Source organism: Neolamprologus multifasciatus, chromosome 18, assembly GCF_963576455.1.
Source record: "Neolamprologus multifasciatus chromosome 18, fNeoMul1.2, whole genome shotgun sequence".
Classification (NCBI taxonomy): domain Eukaryota; kingdom Metazoa; phylum Chordata; class Actinopteri; order Cichliformes; family Cichlidae; genus Neolamprologus; species Neolamprologus multifasciatus.
Genome location: NC_140456.1, coordinates 21,292,979 through 21,309,751, shown reverse-complemented (window position 1 = coordinate 21,309,751; position 16,773 = coordinate 21,292,979). Strand labels below are relative to the sequence as shown.

The following is a 16,773-nucleotide window of genomic DNA, read 5'->3' as shown; positions in this document are numbered from 1 at the left end:
CCCAAATTTCTGCAATAACTTTGAATAAAACTGTTTGCAATGCACTGTATAAACAAAGCATTTTGTTGATTTATTTACTGTTTCTCTGAGTCTTTAATGTGATAAAAGCGTCTGTACCTAATGCACTGCCTTCTAACGCACTGTGCTCGAAGAATAAAAGAGGCAGTTGGAATAAGAGGAAGAGCCCATCCTTACTGAAGAATCTTCCAGACACTGACTTGAGGAGCCTGAAGAGTTTACAGGACGCAGGAATGTAGTGAAGTAGTGCTGACAGGGGTGGATATAAACTCACATGTGGTGTACGTGAACAGTAAAGTACAGTATAACAGGCTCAGGAATGAAAAACGACTCTCACACTGGGAGATTATTGTACTCTACTAACCTTCATGGGCTGTTCTCCACTCCACTTTACTGTGGCCTACATTGATTTTTCTCACATCCATTTTAAATATGGATCCCACCTCCCTCGCCTTTTTTTTTTACTCACTACTTGGTTGTGCTTATCACAGATAAGCAAACAAATGCACAGTAAAAACAGTAACTAAAATGTTTTTTTTCCAAGTGCATGTGATTGTCTTTCGGGTTTCTGACCACACATCTACCAAGCCTCACTTTCTCATTATCCTGCTCTGACTCTTTCCTGTCCCTTGTCCCCAGTCTTCCTCTTCGCTCTCTCCTATATTCGCTTATTCCAATTAATGATCTTCATCCTTTAGGCATCCGTTGTTTCCATAGAAACGGTGCTCTGTAGTCGATACTGGTTGTCTAGGCAACAGTGAGCTGGGCAGGACATTCTGTGTGTGTGTGTGTGTGTGTGTGTGTGTGTAACAGCAGGTGCACATGTTGCATGTTTACGTGATTTGGGCTTGTTCCTCACTGTGGTTCAGATGTTTTGTGTTTAGCATTTTCTATCAGGTTTTACTGACTTTATTAGAGTGTTTAAAACATTTTTGATTACACATCCTCAGAAAATATATTTGCTGCCATTAATGAGATGTTTGACCAAACTGTCACAGCCATTTCACGGACGCTGAGCTTTAGTTCTGTCACAACATGTTGTTGTTCAATACTCTTTAAATTTTAACGCCCTCAAAACTGTTCACATATTACGTAAAATACCTTCATATTACAAGATCTCTCCTCTTACACAGCGACACACACTTCTAAAGATTAGAATATCTACCAAACAGAGTCAATTGTATATGCTGTAAAACAGTGTTTGTATGTATGGTGCATTAATGTATGACATATGTGAGCATTAAAATAGTGCTCATCACCTGGTCAGCTAGACTACAAACCTTCGTAAAGCTCCGGTTATGCAGGCCAACCCTCTAGCACTAACACTAGCTGATTGTTTGCACTTGATAGATGAAATTGGTGACAAAGAGGTTTATGGTGCTGCAAAACAAAAAATCCTTGCAGTTGTTTTGGTTGCTAGCATTGTAATTGCCGTAGTCAACAGTAGTTTGCGTGGTAGATAGCAACTTGTTTGCAAATAGGGCTGCCACAAACGATTATTTTGATAGTCGACTAGTCAGCGATTATTTTTGCGATTAGTCAACTAATCAGATCATGTATCTATTGAACGTAAAACGTACAGCTTATTGCACCAGCATGCATCTGCTCTTATATAGATATCATTAGCTTACAGCTTTACGTGTTTAAGGTATGTGCCAACTAAAAATAAAGACAAGATGATAGTTTAGCAAATTTAAATGAAATTTGCAGATTGTTTCGGTGAAGTTTAATAAACGCAGCGGTCTGCTCCTTGCTATCTAAAATATAACAGGACACCTGAGTATATTCTCATGCATCTCACACTTCTGATAATCAGTTGTCTGCTTGACGTTTATTCAGCTATGTAAAAATTATTACTTTAATCTCAGCCAAACCGATTTACTCAGGAACAAATAAAATACTAAAAAAAGCCAAACAATAACATTTTTAAGTTATCTAATATAACTTATATATCATGTTTAACCTGAGTAGCGAAAGACAGCGGCGGGTTTGAAAACGATTTGCCGGGAGTCCGGTGTTCTCACCAGCTCTAGTGAGCCTTGAACCCCGGCTAGCTATCGAGCTGGTGGGTAACAGACGTCTCAGAAAACGTCGGAGCGCTTTTGAAAATATGTGGTGTCTTGATAAACTGAGCAGATATTTGAGGTTTACATATGGTTTAAATATGTTAAACGTTTATTTTGTGACCCAAAAAGAATAATAACGTAACATTAAAACTAACTAGCTGCCGCCATTGTTGGAAACTGAGCAGGGCCACGATGGGTCGCACTATGGATTCTGGGACACAGCTTCTTCTTCGGGGTTTAACAGCAGCTGGCATCCTTGTACATGCAGTGCTGCCATCTTCTGTTTCAGTCCGTTATTACACTCTTAAATCCTGCTACTTATTGCTGCGTCTTTTGGGATCTTACAAAGCTTCAAACGACACGTCGACTATTAAATTAGTTGTCGACGATTTTGATAGTTGACGTAATCGTGACTAGTCGACTAATCGTGGCAGCCCTATTTGCAAACACTTGCCAACTGCCCCCTGAGTGGAAGGGAAGATGTGAAAGTGTAATGCACCTTTGCCTTCAGAGTAAAACTTGAACATATTGAAACATGTTGACTGCAGCGGTACAACTTTTAATCTAAAGGTGAAAATTCTTCTTTTCCGGTTTGTGTTTTTCAGCTTAACTATCGCTCATCAAGTAGTTGGCAAATATTTGCAGACACGATGGCATCTTGCATGCAAACTGCGAGCAACTGGGGCAATCTGCATCCAAAAGAATCTGTCATAAAAGCAATCACAAGGATTTTTGGTGCAGCACCTATTTTGTGACTAATTTCACCTCGTGACAGCCAGCAACCACTCTACATATTTCCTTAGTGATTGGAGGTTGCCAGGGGGTCACCGACCAGCCTCTAGGCCTGTGTGACCTAGGCCTTAGCCTCATGAGTTTAGACAAGTAAAAGAGGAGAAAGTCTATATGTGCAAAAGGGAGCACAGGGATTGCATCTGACTCCGGGGGTTTCCCAAGTCACAGCTGGTAAAAACCATAACGCTGGATTAACAAGAGCATCTGCAGATAGAAAGAGCGAGCACAAACCGCACGATGGGGACACGATTTGAGGTGAAATCAGGACAGAAAAAAAGGACGTAATGACTAAAAAAAAAAAATATATATATATATATATATATATATACACACATATATAAAACATATCTGAAACCATCAGTGCATCTATATATTTACATCTTGAATCCATTTCTGTTACAAAATTCTTCAAAATGGTTAAAAAGAAAGTTTATTAATCAAAAGCACCTTCAAACATGCACATAATTACATCATATACAGGCTCCTAAATTAAGCAGACTGGTATTATAATGACTTGAAATCCCAGATCTTATTTAAAAAAACACCAACATACGCACACGCATCTAATAAATGTAAATTACATACACTGATTATGGCAAAGAACCGATGTATTATATACTGCGTTTATGTGATATTCTTGGTGAATTTCTGTGCGCATGGCAGGCCATCTGCTATTGTGAGTGGCCAGTGTATGTTGACCGAACACGTGCAACAAATCATCAAGAGCTGTGTGAAAATCTCTAGAGAGCCAGGAGGCCCCGGCTCAGCGGTCCATCCCTTCACACATACCCACACACACACACTGACACACACATGTGCATGCATATGTATGAAAATACATGCACACAGATATTTTGTTAATCTTTAGAGTGGCTCAAGCACACACAGAATGCAACTTCACATAAAAAAATAAAAAAATAAAAAAATAAAAAACACATCCATATGCATTCCCTGTCTTTGATCCCGTGCTCAAATCTCACACATACGCAAACAGAATTGCAATCACCCACGCTCCCACTCCCTCACGTGTGCTCCACTGCTCTACTTTCAGTCTGCTAGAACTGGAGAACAGAGGGCTCATTGGGCCAAAAGACTTGATCACACATGGAGGAGGGGCAAACGTTATAGGTATGCATCAAGAACTTGGACAAACATGAGCGCACAGTAACACACACACACACAGTCATGCAAAGAACACGGTGTCCACTTTCAGTGACGCAAAAACACACAAGCAGGCAAGCATGCACATGCACAAAGCTGCGGCTTGGGATGCACAGGTACTTCTGAAATGCATATACAAACACCACGCATGTGTGCACACGTGTAAAAAAAGATGGCGAAGAAAGGGACTCATGAGGGTTGTGAGACAAACACAGACATACAAGCAGTGACTTACTTAACTATCAACATTAATCCATTTTTTAAATATACTGAATATATAAACACTCAAGATACAAGCACAACAGAAATCACCTATAAAAATGACTTTGTAGGACTGATATTTACATTTATGCTAAAATCTGAGTTTCCAAAGTCAGTTCATGCACTTCATTCTGGTCTGTTTTTAAGCTTTGCCTTTCACACAAATACAGGAGGGGACACACAAAGTGTGAAAGAGAGAAAGAGTGAAGTGGATTGGTGTAATCCACTTTATTCTGGCACAAAAGGTTCAAACTGAAATGAAAACGTGTCGACATCGAAACACATGCACTGAAAGACGCACGCACACAATGAGCATTCAGCATTATTTATGCACATAAAACATGAAAAAATATTTAAAAGACTGAGAAATAAAGCTCCTGTGTGTCTGTGTGTGTGTCTGTGTGTGTTGTATGTGCGCTCTAACACGAATGTTCCTTTGGGGTTGTTTTCCCGGCAGCCGTCCAAGCTTCCTGGTAATGGAGCTGGGGAGAACTGTCCACAGCGGGAGCCAGAAACAACCAATCAATGTCAATGAACATGTCTCTCTCTCTCTCTCTCTGCATTAAGCCAGCTTAGGATGATGTCATGACAGCAGCCTGTCTGCCATAATGAGCACCACATTAAACCAGTAGAAAAAAATTGTCTATTTGGCTAAAATGTGTAGATTTTAGAAAGGAAGGTATAAAAGAAGGAACCTTAGGGTCCTCCTCAAACTCCTCAAACGTCGGTTCCTACAAACTGGTGAGGTTCAGAGCAGAAATGAACACACATCATTGAAAGGAAAGGTTTACAAGATGGTAGCGAGACCTGCTATGATGTATGGTTTGGAGACGGCAGCACTGACACAAAGACGGGAGGATGAGCTGGAGGAGACAGAGCTGAAGACGCTATGATTTTCACTGAGGGTGACAAGAATGGACAAGATTAGAAATGAGAGGGACAGCTCAGGTTGAGTGGTTAGAAAGGAAGGTTGAGTTTGGACATGGGAGGAGCAGGGACAGTTGACTCAGGATGTTGATGATGGAGCTACCAAACAGGAGGAAAACAGGAAGACCTCAGAGGTTTATGGATTTAGTGACGGAAGAAACACAGAGGACTACTGTGTTATTAGCTGTGGCGACGCCTAAAGGAAGCAGCCAGAGAAGATTTTAAAGTTAATATTAACAAGCTTCCTACACTCTATGTGACTTGCTAAGCAAGCGTGCTCTCAGTAGCTGATAGCTTAGCACTCCAAATTTTCATCCAAATGTTGTCACTTTAATCTGGAACAAAGGATTGAGATGGGCACAGTACTAATCCTCGAGCTACCATTGGTTTGATCACAAAACCAATGGTAGCTCTACCATACATACAGTCCATGAGGATAAGTATACGCGTATTCTAAAAAAAGCAAATTTGCATGACTTACTACTTTGTTTTGTAAATTACACATTAGATTACTTAACTACTTTCTGGAGCCGCCTAAGTAAAGTTTACACTAAATATCATGTAATAAAAATGAACTTTGGCCTACAGTCCTATACACAGACCCAAGGCAGCTCACTCTCTGTGCATTATTTCCTTTTAACTGAATATTACTGGATATTGTAATTATTAATTTTTGTTCTTTGTTCTTTTTAAACTTACTTAATGAAGTTTGTAGTGCAGTAAAAATCAGATGTGGTTAGCATTGCAGATGTTTGATTTTTTTTTTTTTTTAAGATAATCTTATCATCAAACATTTCCTGTAAATCAATTTATGTAATGAGGCTAATGGCAATTGTTTGCTTAGTAACTGTAATTTGATTACTACAAATTTAACAGGTCATTTAGTTGTTTCCCATGTAGGTTCATGTGTATTAGAACTCTCCTTCCCAGTGTACAGTGGGAACCGTCAGTGCTGTCACACTGGATGAGTGCAATGAAAAATGCAGGAATCTACTAGATTATGTAAGATTACCAAGAAGTAAAGGAGGCGTCTCCTGTCAGTTTAAGAGAGAAACTTGTAGAAGGACTAAGAAGGATTAGAAACAAGCTGAAAAAAAGCAGATGAGAAGTGCTACACGTATTAATAAAATGATTAATTGCATACTAAAACAATTGGGTCTACAGATGTGAGATACACCACATCCGACTGTGTGAGATGAGCTGAATAAAGTTGTCATTAACTCTTGCCATACACCTACGCGCCCCATAATGCAGCACAACAATGAAAAAGCTCTGACCATATCACTCACACTTCTTTGACTGATGGAAGAAAAAGACTGTGAAGATGCCGAGGCCAGAAAGAGCCAACAACAAATGCTCAGTTAAGACTTGTGTTGCGGTCTAGGTAATTATAACACAGTAAACCACCATACTGGATACTACATTTCTGAAATGACTGGAATTTTCCATACCACTTACTAGGGATGGGTATTGATAAGATTTTCACGATTCCGATTCCATTTTCGATTCTGTTTAACGATTCGATTCTTTATCGATTCTTTTTTTTTTTTTTTTTTTTAAAAAGGAGAACACTAAGGTCGATTAGCTTAGAACTTTGTGTTATATCTTCTCTTTAAACAAGATAGAAATTTAGGAGTAACATGGCCTTACAGCAGTGTGATCTTAAGAGATCCACAGCCTACGGCTCTTCAATGGGGTGTCACAGGGTCCCCGGGGAAAAAAATTGTAAATGTAAAATAATAAAATAAATATTCTTCTGTAGCAATAACAAAGTATAACATAAATTATTCTGTAGCAATTACACAAGAATATCCAGTGATGTCCCTGCCTACAATTAAACACATTCACTTACTGAAAATCGGGGGCATCTGCTGTGGCAAATGGGTGCAAGCCTTTTACCACAAACTTAGTCACTGCTCGGTGACATTCGTCTATCCTGGCCTGAAAGGAGACGCTACCGGTAGACTGCAGCAAGAAATGCCAGCATCTGAGCCAGCCAGACTCTGTCTGTCTCTCTCATCATGGTCACCTAAATGCACAGTAATAGCAGGTTTTGTAATAAGGCAGATCGCGCTAACATAATATGCACTGTTAGTTGATTATTTACCTGCCGCATTAACGGGAGAGGACGTGCAAACGTTACCGCTGCTGCTGGGTTCAGATTCACAAGTCTGGAGCGGAATTAAAAACACGACATTCATTTAAGGTCATCGCGTGTTTTGTGAGCAAATGCTTTTGCATATTCGTAGTGTTTCCTTAAATGAAATATCTACTTTGCAAGTATTGCAAGTTGCCCTGTTGTCATCCGTTCTCGTAAAGTATAATCAAACTTTTTAGTGTTTGAGCCGCTTAGGCGCCGTGTTTCCTGCCAGGTAAATGACGCACCGCAACGTGGTGACGTCATTTGGGGCGAGTGGAATCGATAAGGGAATCGTTTGCAAAAATGGCAAACGATTCCAAGAATTTGAAACAGTGGGAACCGGTTCTCAACAAGAACCGGTTTTCGATACCCATCCCTACCACTTACTGTCATAAGCGGGGGCCCACACTAGTCTTTGAAGGACACATTTCTGTTATAACTGTTAACTTACATCTGTGACAGCTTCAATACCAGGCAGACTGAGCATGCAACACATGCACAGTATACATCGAAACATGTAGAATCGTTAGAATCGTTGTCCAAAATATATCCATTTGAAACATTTAGCATTTGTTTTTATTGTGCAAATGTTGTAATTTTAAAAAAATGAAAGTATAAAGTACTGACTATGAAGGTGTATTAGGGCAGCATTAAGAATAAAATATATTATTGTTCAATTTGAGAATAAAGTCAAAATTTCAAAGTTTGTGGCGGAACAGCAACGTCCATGTTGGCCACTTTAAAGATGGCCAGTGAACATGGCGCCTTCCACAAACCGGTGCTTGCTCCTGCATATTCTTACGTTTATGAAAATACATCAATTTTTACACATTAATCAATGTATACTTATGAGGACAACCTTCTTTTTCCATTAAATTAGCTAAAAAATTACTTGTGATACCATTAAGTGTAAATGATTCATTTTGAACGTATATAATTAGACATCAAATACAAACCTATCCATACTTAAGATGACTGGTTAAACCTGTAAACTGAAATCAACCACAAGTTAAAACACTTTGGTTAAATCTCTTGCACTATTGTGTTCAGTTCTGTGCCGAATTAACAAACTCATGAATTACCAAATTTTCAGCTGCACTTGAGTAAACTTCTGGACATTGCATAATCTCCGCTTCAGTGCCCTTGAGCAAACAAGCTGCATTTAAGACAGCTACAAAATAGATGTCTTAAAGTAAACTTGCCTCACTGATTGAAACCAAGGACTAGTCTTTACCTCTTTAAACAGGACTAAAGGTTAGCAATTAAAAGTGTTAGTCTGGGATGATATCTAATGAAAGAGTCTCCATAGCAACAGCTAGAGTGATTCACAGAGCGTGTCAGCTTGTGAAATAAATTTCACACTTCAGTGAACTGCAGCTTCTACTGTGTTTGTGTGTCACCATGATGGCAATAAAAATAAAACTCTATTGTTATTACGTGTATTGTGTCATGACTTTATATACAGTACGTGTGTCCTACATCGGATAACTGTGTGGGAAAGTGTTGCTGACTGGGATTTCTGGTGGAACTGATTTCACAGATTTCTCCAAGGCTTAAGGCTTCTTATGCATCGTTATTTCACATAAAATAATTAATATTGCATGAAAAGGGCAGGTTTCAGCTTTGATTTGAGAAATTGTTTATTAATATACTAATATGCATTTTAAACTCATTTCTTTTGATATGCAGTGTTTCTTCTGTCATCTTTGACTATTCAGCTGCACAGAGAAAGAGTGATTCTCATGTCAACTAAATATTTTTGCATGTCATTTGCAGTAATGTAGTATTTTTGGTGTTTTTTGTTACGGCCTTTGGATAATGGGCAATTTTTGAAAGATTCTTTTTTTAACATCCAAACTAAACCTGAGCTTTTAATGTTCCCTTTACCTGAGGTATCTCAAACAGTGTTAAACTCCAAGATTATCTTTAATTGTGATCAGCTGACAATCCCAAATGGGCAGCATGATGATACAGTGGTTAGCAATACAGTTCTTAGCTTGGACCTTTTCGTTGGGGTTTCCTCCCACAGTCCACACACAAGTGTGTGAGTTTAACTTGACCTTAGGTACTTATGTGACCATGAAAGGTTGACGGAGTCTCCACCTTAGCCTCATGACACACGAGCAGCCTGTCAGCTAAGATAAACTGCCTATAACCCGTTACTCTGGCTGGATGAGTCGTTAGGAACATTACTGGATGGATGGCCAATTTCTAACGTGTTGATCTCTAAAGAGTTGATCTCTGATTTTGTACCAGTAGAAGAGTTTTATATTTTAATGTTAAAATGTAAAATGTAACTGGACATTCAATTACAGAATATTAATGTATTTAATCTCTCTGCAAGCCTTTCAGGTATTTTTTGACCTTCAGGGATTCTTTTTGTTGCATTAAGCTTTTTGAAACCATTTTAATGTAACCTTCACTAATCTTCTAACAGGATATGCACTGACTTAAAAACACAAAAACAAAACATAAAAACTATTTGGGACAAATTTCCATGAAAATCCAAAGGATGTGATCTTCATGCTCACCAACATGCACTTGCAGCTAAACCTCTTCTTTGTTTTCCTTTAACGCCAACAACAATGGCCCCACTATACTCACACTGCACTTCAAAACCGACATCAAATCCCCTGGTGCAAGCTACAATACGCTTTCATGTTGTTTTTGGCTTATAACGTCATACAGGGTGCTGTTGCTGCTGCTGCCCCCACAGCCAAGTCAATTACATGAGCGTACGATCATGTCAGTTTTTACTGCCATTTTAATGATAACTGCAGAGAAGTTCAGAGATTCAGAGATCATATAGACTGAAAAGATGAGGCTTTCTGGAAAGAACTTTGAAAGAAATATATGATAGTTTTGCTTCTGGTGATGTGGAAGTTTTATCTAAGTGGCGACATCTTTTATTTAGGACAATAGCGAGTACTCAGCCCTGGTATGAACAGTACAGAGCTGTTGAGATGCCACTGTTTGCATGAAACAACCAATACAGCGAGTGTAATGGACCTCTAAGCAGAACTAAATAGCACTGCTTAGAAATTGAGTGCATTAATTACTAAAAATATAAAGTCATGCACATGCTTTAAACAGGACTCTTTCTCAGTGTCAACACTGAGTAAGAAGCAGATTTGGGCTAACCAGCTATTTACTACGATGAGTAGCTAAAAATTTATCTAAGCTGGCCAGTGAGCTAACAGCGCCAAACTTACTCCTCTCACCCCTGACTGGTCACGGCAGATGGCCACCCCTCTCTGAGCCTCCTTCTCACTGAGTTTTCTTCCTGTTAAAAAGGAGTTTTTCCTTCCCACTGTTGCCAAAGCTCTTGCTCGAAGGAGGTCCCATTTTTATTTGTATTACTGTAGGGTCTTCAAATTACAATATAAAGCACATTGAGGCAACTTTTGTTGTGATTTCGTAGCTAAAATGTAAATAAAACTGAATTTAATAACTCCGTGTCGCACAGTCTTGTGTCTGGCTTATCAATGTTTGGCCAGGGCTAGCTGTCACGCAAAGTGCAAGCACACACACGACGAGGCTGATGGTTGTCCATGACCAGTTTTCTGGATGTTACACAGAAACTATTGAAATGATTAACAAAATATGCACTTTTCCTCAACTTTTGTACACTCAGCCTTGTGTTTATACGATCTGTTCTCATACTAATGAGAAATAACAATCCGCTTGTGTAAAGTGACAAGATTTGCCAATTTTCTCTGGTATATTTCTTTATTTTTTAACTCAACACGATTAATCTTTGGGAATCTCTTTCAAAGCAGGCTTTAGATTAAAGTGTTCTGCACTGTTCTTCCTCCCCTCCCCTCAGCTTCTCCCTCTCCTTTGCTACCTTCTTCTCATCCGTCTCACACTGGCGCACTGCTCATTAGCTTTCTGTCAGTCTTGGTTTCTGTCTCCCACTCCTTCTCTTTTTCTCCCTCTCTCAATCCTTTCTCCTCTGCTGTCATCCACTCCCCCCACCACCAATTCTTCTTTTCTTCTGTGATTTCAACAAAAGTTTCTTCAGGGATCTCCTTCATTTTCATCGCTCTCTCCTATGCTCGCCATTTTCTCACCTTCCTTCTTTCTCACCTTTCTTTCTCACTCGCGTCTCCCTCCGTCTGTCCCCTTTTTCCACTTTGTGAAAATGCTTTCTGTAAGAATTGAAAGTAGGCTCTGAAGCCGCCACCCACATTCCTGCTAAACACACGCTCACACATAAACAAGAATCGTGACTGTCTGTGCCCATAAAAGCCAGAGTGAGACGGCAAACGTACACTAGTGCTGAAGACAAAAACACTGCTGTGTTGTTGTGATCACAGAAAAGTTCATAAAGATACATGTAAACCAACATGAAGCAGAGGGATAGCCACGAGCATGAGGCAGCTGAGAAAAATTAAAGGGGAAAGGGTGCTTGGGAACTTGAGCTTCTTATTGAAATGGCTTTTAAACAGGCGTCTTCATGAGTTCAGCTTCACTCCTCTAGAAGGGAATTCAAATCCTCCCATCTGTCCACCAATCACACTCACTGATCCTTCTTTAATACTTCCTTCTGTTAGAGGAAAACACCCAAGACACCGTCCTTACAAACTGGGCCCACAGACAGCACTGTCTATATCCTTGTTTACTTCACAAGTCAGGGTTGTCCTCGGTTAAGCTTTAAGCATTAAAAATTGGGATAACTTGAGAAAACTGACATTTAAATACTTCTAATCTAATAACATTTCTTCTTGGTGTATTATTTAAAGCACTTCACTCACTTGTTGCTGTAACTATTAGGATGGATGATTAGGAGAAAAACTTCAAGTTCAAATGAATTCATTTAAGCACATATTGTAACTCGGGCTGCAAGTAATCACATAACACAACATGGCAAAGCTCTCGAATGTTTGGCTACTTTTGGAGTTAGAATTGTTTTACAGTAGAGCATCACTGATGCAAACGGCCATTATTGGATGCTGTGCACCTCTCGAGTTTTGTAAACCCGGTGTGTTGCGCCGTTGGAACAGAGTGGAAGACACGATTGTTCAACTGTGTTGGTTTTTACAGCTATTTTAATGATATGTCAGGAAAAAAAGCAATTTCTTTGCTTTTGGTTTTGACGCTTTCACCTTTTGTACCATTGCAATGTGGAGGCATTGTCTGAGCAGCTGCAGCTATCGTTCAGGAGGTATAACAGCGAGCATGAAGGGTTGTGGCTATGCGATGATGTCACCTGCGTCCATGTTGTCTCACTTGGTTTTTTAATATTCACACCTACAGACAGTAATATAGTTCATTCTGAGTCACTCTTGAGTTTACATTTAATCTTAGATATTTGATTTATGTCCAGTAAAATAATCATAGTTTACAAAACGTAAATCTACATGACTTTAATGTCGGTCAAAATAGTTATCGTTTATTGTTGCTTAATTCAAATCAGCAGCCTATGTATGACCCTGATATTTACTGCAAATATTAATGGTAATAGTCACCTGAAAAGCTTCATAATACATTCATTTATAAATTGTTGATTTGTGTGTAATTTTAAAGTTTTGCACAAGAAATGCAAATGTTTCAAATCTGCATTAACATCACTTTTACTTAGTGCTCTCAAGCTGATTCCATTAAAATGAGTCACACTCTGTGACCTTTTCCACTGTAACATTTACTGTAATTATAGGCTGTGTGTTAGACGCAAGACTCTATACACCTGTAATTTTGACCTAAATTTTGAATTATACCTTACTTAGCCGTTCTTCAAATGTTCAGTAAGTACATCATGAGTAATTCTTCCCCATTCAGAAATCACAAGTTTCCTACTTCAGTTAATGGTGGAGCTCTCTTGTCTTAATATGCGAAGGTCAAGCACAGCAAATGACCAAAACATTGTCATTGTCACATTGACACAGTGGCAGTTAGTGCTAAGGCGAGCAGCTGAAGGGCACTCAGCTTCTTGCCACTACGCTGATGGGCTGTGGAGTGGAAATGTAAAGTGCCACTAATTTCACTGTCAGAAAGTCATTTACAAATAAACCGCACTGCTGCTCGCCGTAAAACAGCTCTCAAACCGTCATAGGTGTGTAGCGACACTAGTGGCCTGCAAAACAGGCAAAGGACAGCTCTGTAAAAATGGACAAATATACAGTTTAGACGTATTTACATTTGATTTTTTAACTTTGCCATGCATCAGCTACAAATATCAACATTAATACTACTAATGATAACATTTTGACCTTAATTAACTTACAGAAAACATACATTGTTTCAAATTGATGATGTTTCTGAAACCACGATATTTCGAATGAATGAATGAATGCTGCTTCCTTGTCACAATTGATTACCACTGTGGGTAGTGCCATGTGTCTGATTTGGCAGTTTTAAACCAGGATGCCCTTCCTGACTTAACCTCAAAAGGGATTTGTGTCTCTGGTTTGAATTGCACCAGTGACCTTTTGCTTACCAAGCAAATGTGTAACTGACTACACTACAAAGTACGGTGGCCCCTAGAGACAAAGCACGTACAAACTCCAAAACACTTGCAAACTCCAAAACACTTGCAAACTCCAAAACACATGCAAACTCCAAAACACTTGCAAACTCCAAAACACTTGCAAACTCCAAAACACTTGCAAACTCCAAAACACTTGCAAACTCCAAAACACATGCAAACTCCAAAACACATGCAAACTCCAAAACACTTGTAAACCCCAAAGCACATGCAAATTCCAAAACACAACGGAAGTGCTCCAGGACGCTAGGGGCAGTGTTGAGCTTTTGTTACCTAGTAACTACACAAGCCAGGATGTACCAATGACCGGATTTGGGGTCTGCAGCCTTAAAGTCCGCATTTTAAGGCCGATTACGTCACAGCGACACGACGAAGGCTGTCCCAATTCAAAGGCTGCTCGAAATGCGGCCCTCAAATGCGTCCTTAATTTCCCTGAATTTTAAGAATGGGTCGCTGTAGCCTTCATGGCCCAACATATCCCAGATTTCATAGCTCGCCTGTGGTGTGGATAATTTTGCCGAAAAAAACGGCTGAAGCGGAGCCGCCAAGAGTAAACTTTCAGAAGTAAGTACTGAATATTATGTCACTTATTTATGCGCAAATGTTTTTTATAATGAAGAACATTAAAACATTACTGTTGGCCACATGTCGGGAAAGTTATGTGACATTAGCGATGTTTGTACTAACTTGGTTTTAAAGCCTTTACTCCAAAATATACACCGTTCAATAGTTGACTTTAATCTTACAGAGAATGTGATGATTTTATGGATAATTAAAGTCAGTCATATATCCACAAACACAACAGGCTGAAAGTCAGTGATGCTGCTCGGTTTGCAGTCCTGAATATCATGGCACAAGCAGGATTCACTGCACTGTTAATGTTAGCTATGTTATATTGCTGCCACTGTTCGGTGGTGTCGAGCCAAACGGACTTTAACGTGTGTTTGAACGAGCTGACGGTTCACTCGTTAAGCTGAAAGAAAGGTGCTTTAATCACAGGAGTCACACACGTGTCCACTGTACCATCTGGGAACTCTTCTTGTTTCGTAATAACACAGTCCTCCTTCTTTTGTGCTGTTTTGTAGCAGTGTATACACCTGAGGCTGTCACCTGTCTGTCTGTCCTGCACTCTCTCTCTTTTTCTTTCTCTCTGATTGTGTAATAAAAGTATGAACATGTATTTATAAGTTACATTTGTGTTTGAATCCTGCAGCTTATCACGCATTTGATTTCCATGTGTGACAACTGCAAGTGTCCAGAGTGAGGACAGACTGAGGGACTCACTGCTGCACATCATCTGTGAGGCTTTGCACCCCTGATGATCCACCAGGACTCAGCAGTGTGTGAGGAAGAGGAGGAGGAAGAGCCAGCAGCAGCTGACAGATGGAGAGAATAGACAGACTGTTCCCTGTTTGTGAAGGACTGCTAGGAAAGTTTAACATAACTAATTGTCTGTCCTGAATCAGTCTTATTAGGTAATGTTCAAATAATTTTATCATCCAGTGTTTGCAGTGTGGGAGAAAGTACTCAGGGCCTTCAAGTTACACACTATGAAAGGAAGAAACAAGTTTAATATTCAGAAACCTAAAGTATGTATCAGCAGCTGAATGGACCTAAAAATAAATGTTTGTTTCAGTTCTATGAAGCTTTGAGTATTTTGGATTAGTAGCAGTGCTGTGTTTGTTGCATCATATTGCTGTAATTGTTTATATGCTTTATATATTCTGAGGTAAGTTGATCTATAGTGTTACATCATATTCTATAATGATGCTATGTGTTTGTAGACTTTCTGCCCAGTTTGACCCATTTAGCAGAAGTCAGCCTGTTTAAGGCTCTGATATCTATTCTGTATGACTTAAAGCAGTTATGACATGGTCTGATTTTCTCACCCAATAAAGGAATATTCAATATATCAGTCTACTCTTCATTTTATCAGAAACAGTTATCACAGCTCATATAATTTCTTTTTACACACGTATGTAAGCAATGAGCCAAATTTAGTAATGCCAACATACTGAAGGAACAACATTTCTCTCTTATATATGATACACCTATATATGCACTGTCAAAGATACTTGTCTTTGAGTGAAGATTTAAGGTGATAAGACCTATAAATAACTGCAACTTGAATCTGTACTGTGGCTCAGTATTTGACACAGAGTTCATGTTCACTGCTGTAATAGCTAATAATGATTAATATAATAACTATAATATTGGCCATATTATATTTACATTACCAAAGTGATATGACTTTAGTCTCATGAACAACATTAGCTAATTGTTATTTACTAACTAATCTTAAATGACTGTTCAGTACAGAAATGAAGCCCAAAAACCATGTTTTACTGTCCTGTGGTCTCAACCTCAGATACTTATCAAATCACACAAAGCTCTTGTAGAAACAAACAAACAAATGAACAAAATATGTTTTCCTTCATTTCTGTCAAACAAAGTTGTATGACACGTTTCCAGCGGTTAGTATCATGGTTGCTAGGCAACCTGGGAAGCGCGACAGAGACTAGACCGTCCCATACAGACAAACTTGCCGTTTATTTTGCAAATCGAGCTCAACACTGCCCCTAGCGTCCTGGAGCACTTCCGTTGTGTTTTGGAATTTGCATGTGCTTTGGGGTTTGCATGTGTTTTGGAGTTTGCAAGTGTTTTGGAGTTTGCATGTGTTTTGGAGTTTGCATGTGTTTTGGAGTTTGCATGTGTTTTGGAGTTTGCAAGTGTTTTGGCGTTTGCATGTGTTTTGGAGTTTGCAAGTGTTTTGGAGTTTGCATGTGTTTTGGAGTTTGCAAGTGTTTTGGAGTTTGTACGTGCTTTGTCTCTAGGGGCCACCGTAACAAAGCCACACAGAAACAATGACTCCTCATAATGGAAAAAATAAAAGAATTTCAAAAGGTTTGTTGAAATGTTCA

General features: G+C 39.2%; 1 protein-coding gene across 1 annotated transcript in view; it reads right to left on the bottom strand.

Annotated features, from left to right (window-relative positions):
- The window catches only part of ece2a (endothelin converting enzyme 2a), a 105,228-nt gene that overhangs the window by 38,629 nt on the left and 49,826 nt on the right, over positions 1-16,773 (bottom strand).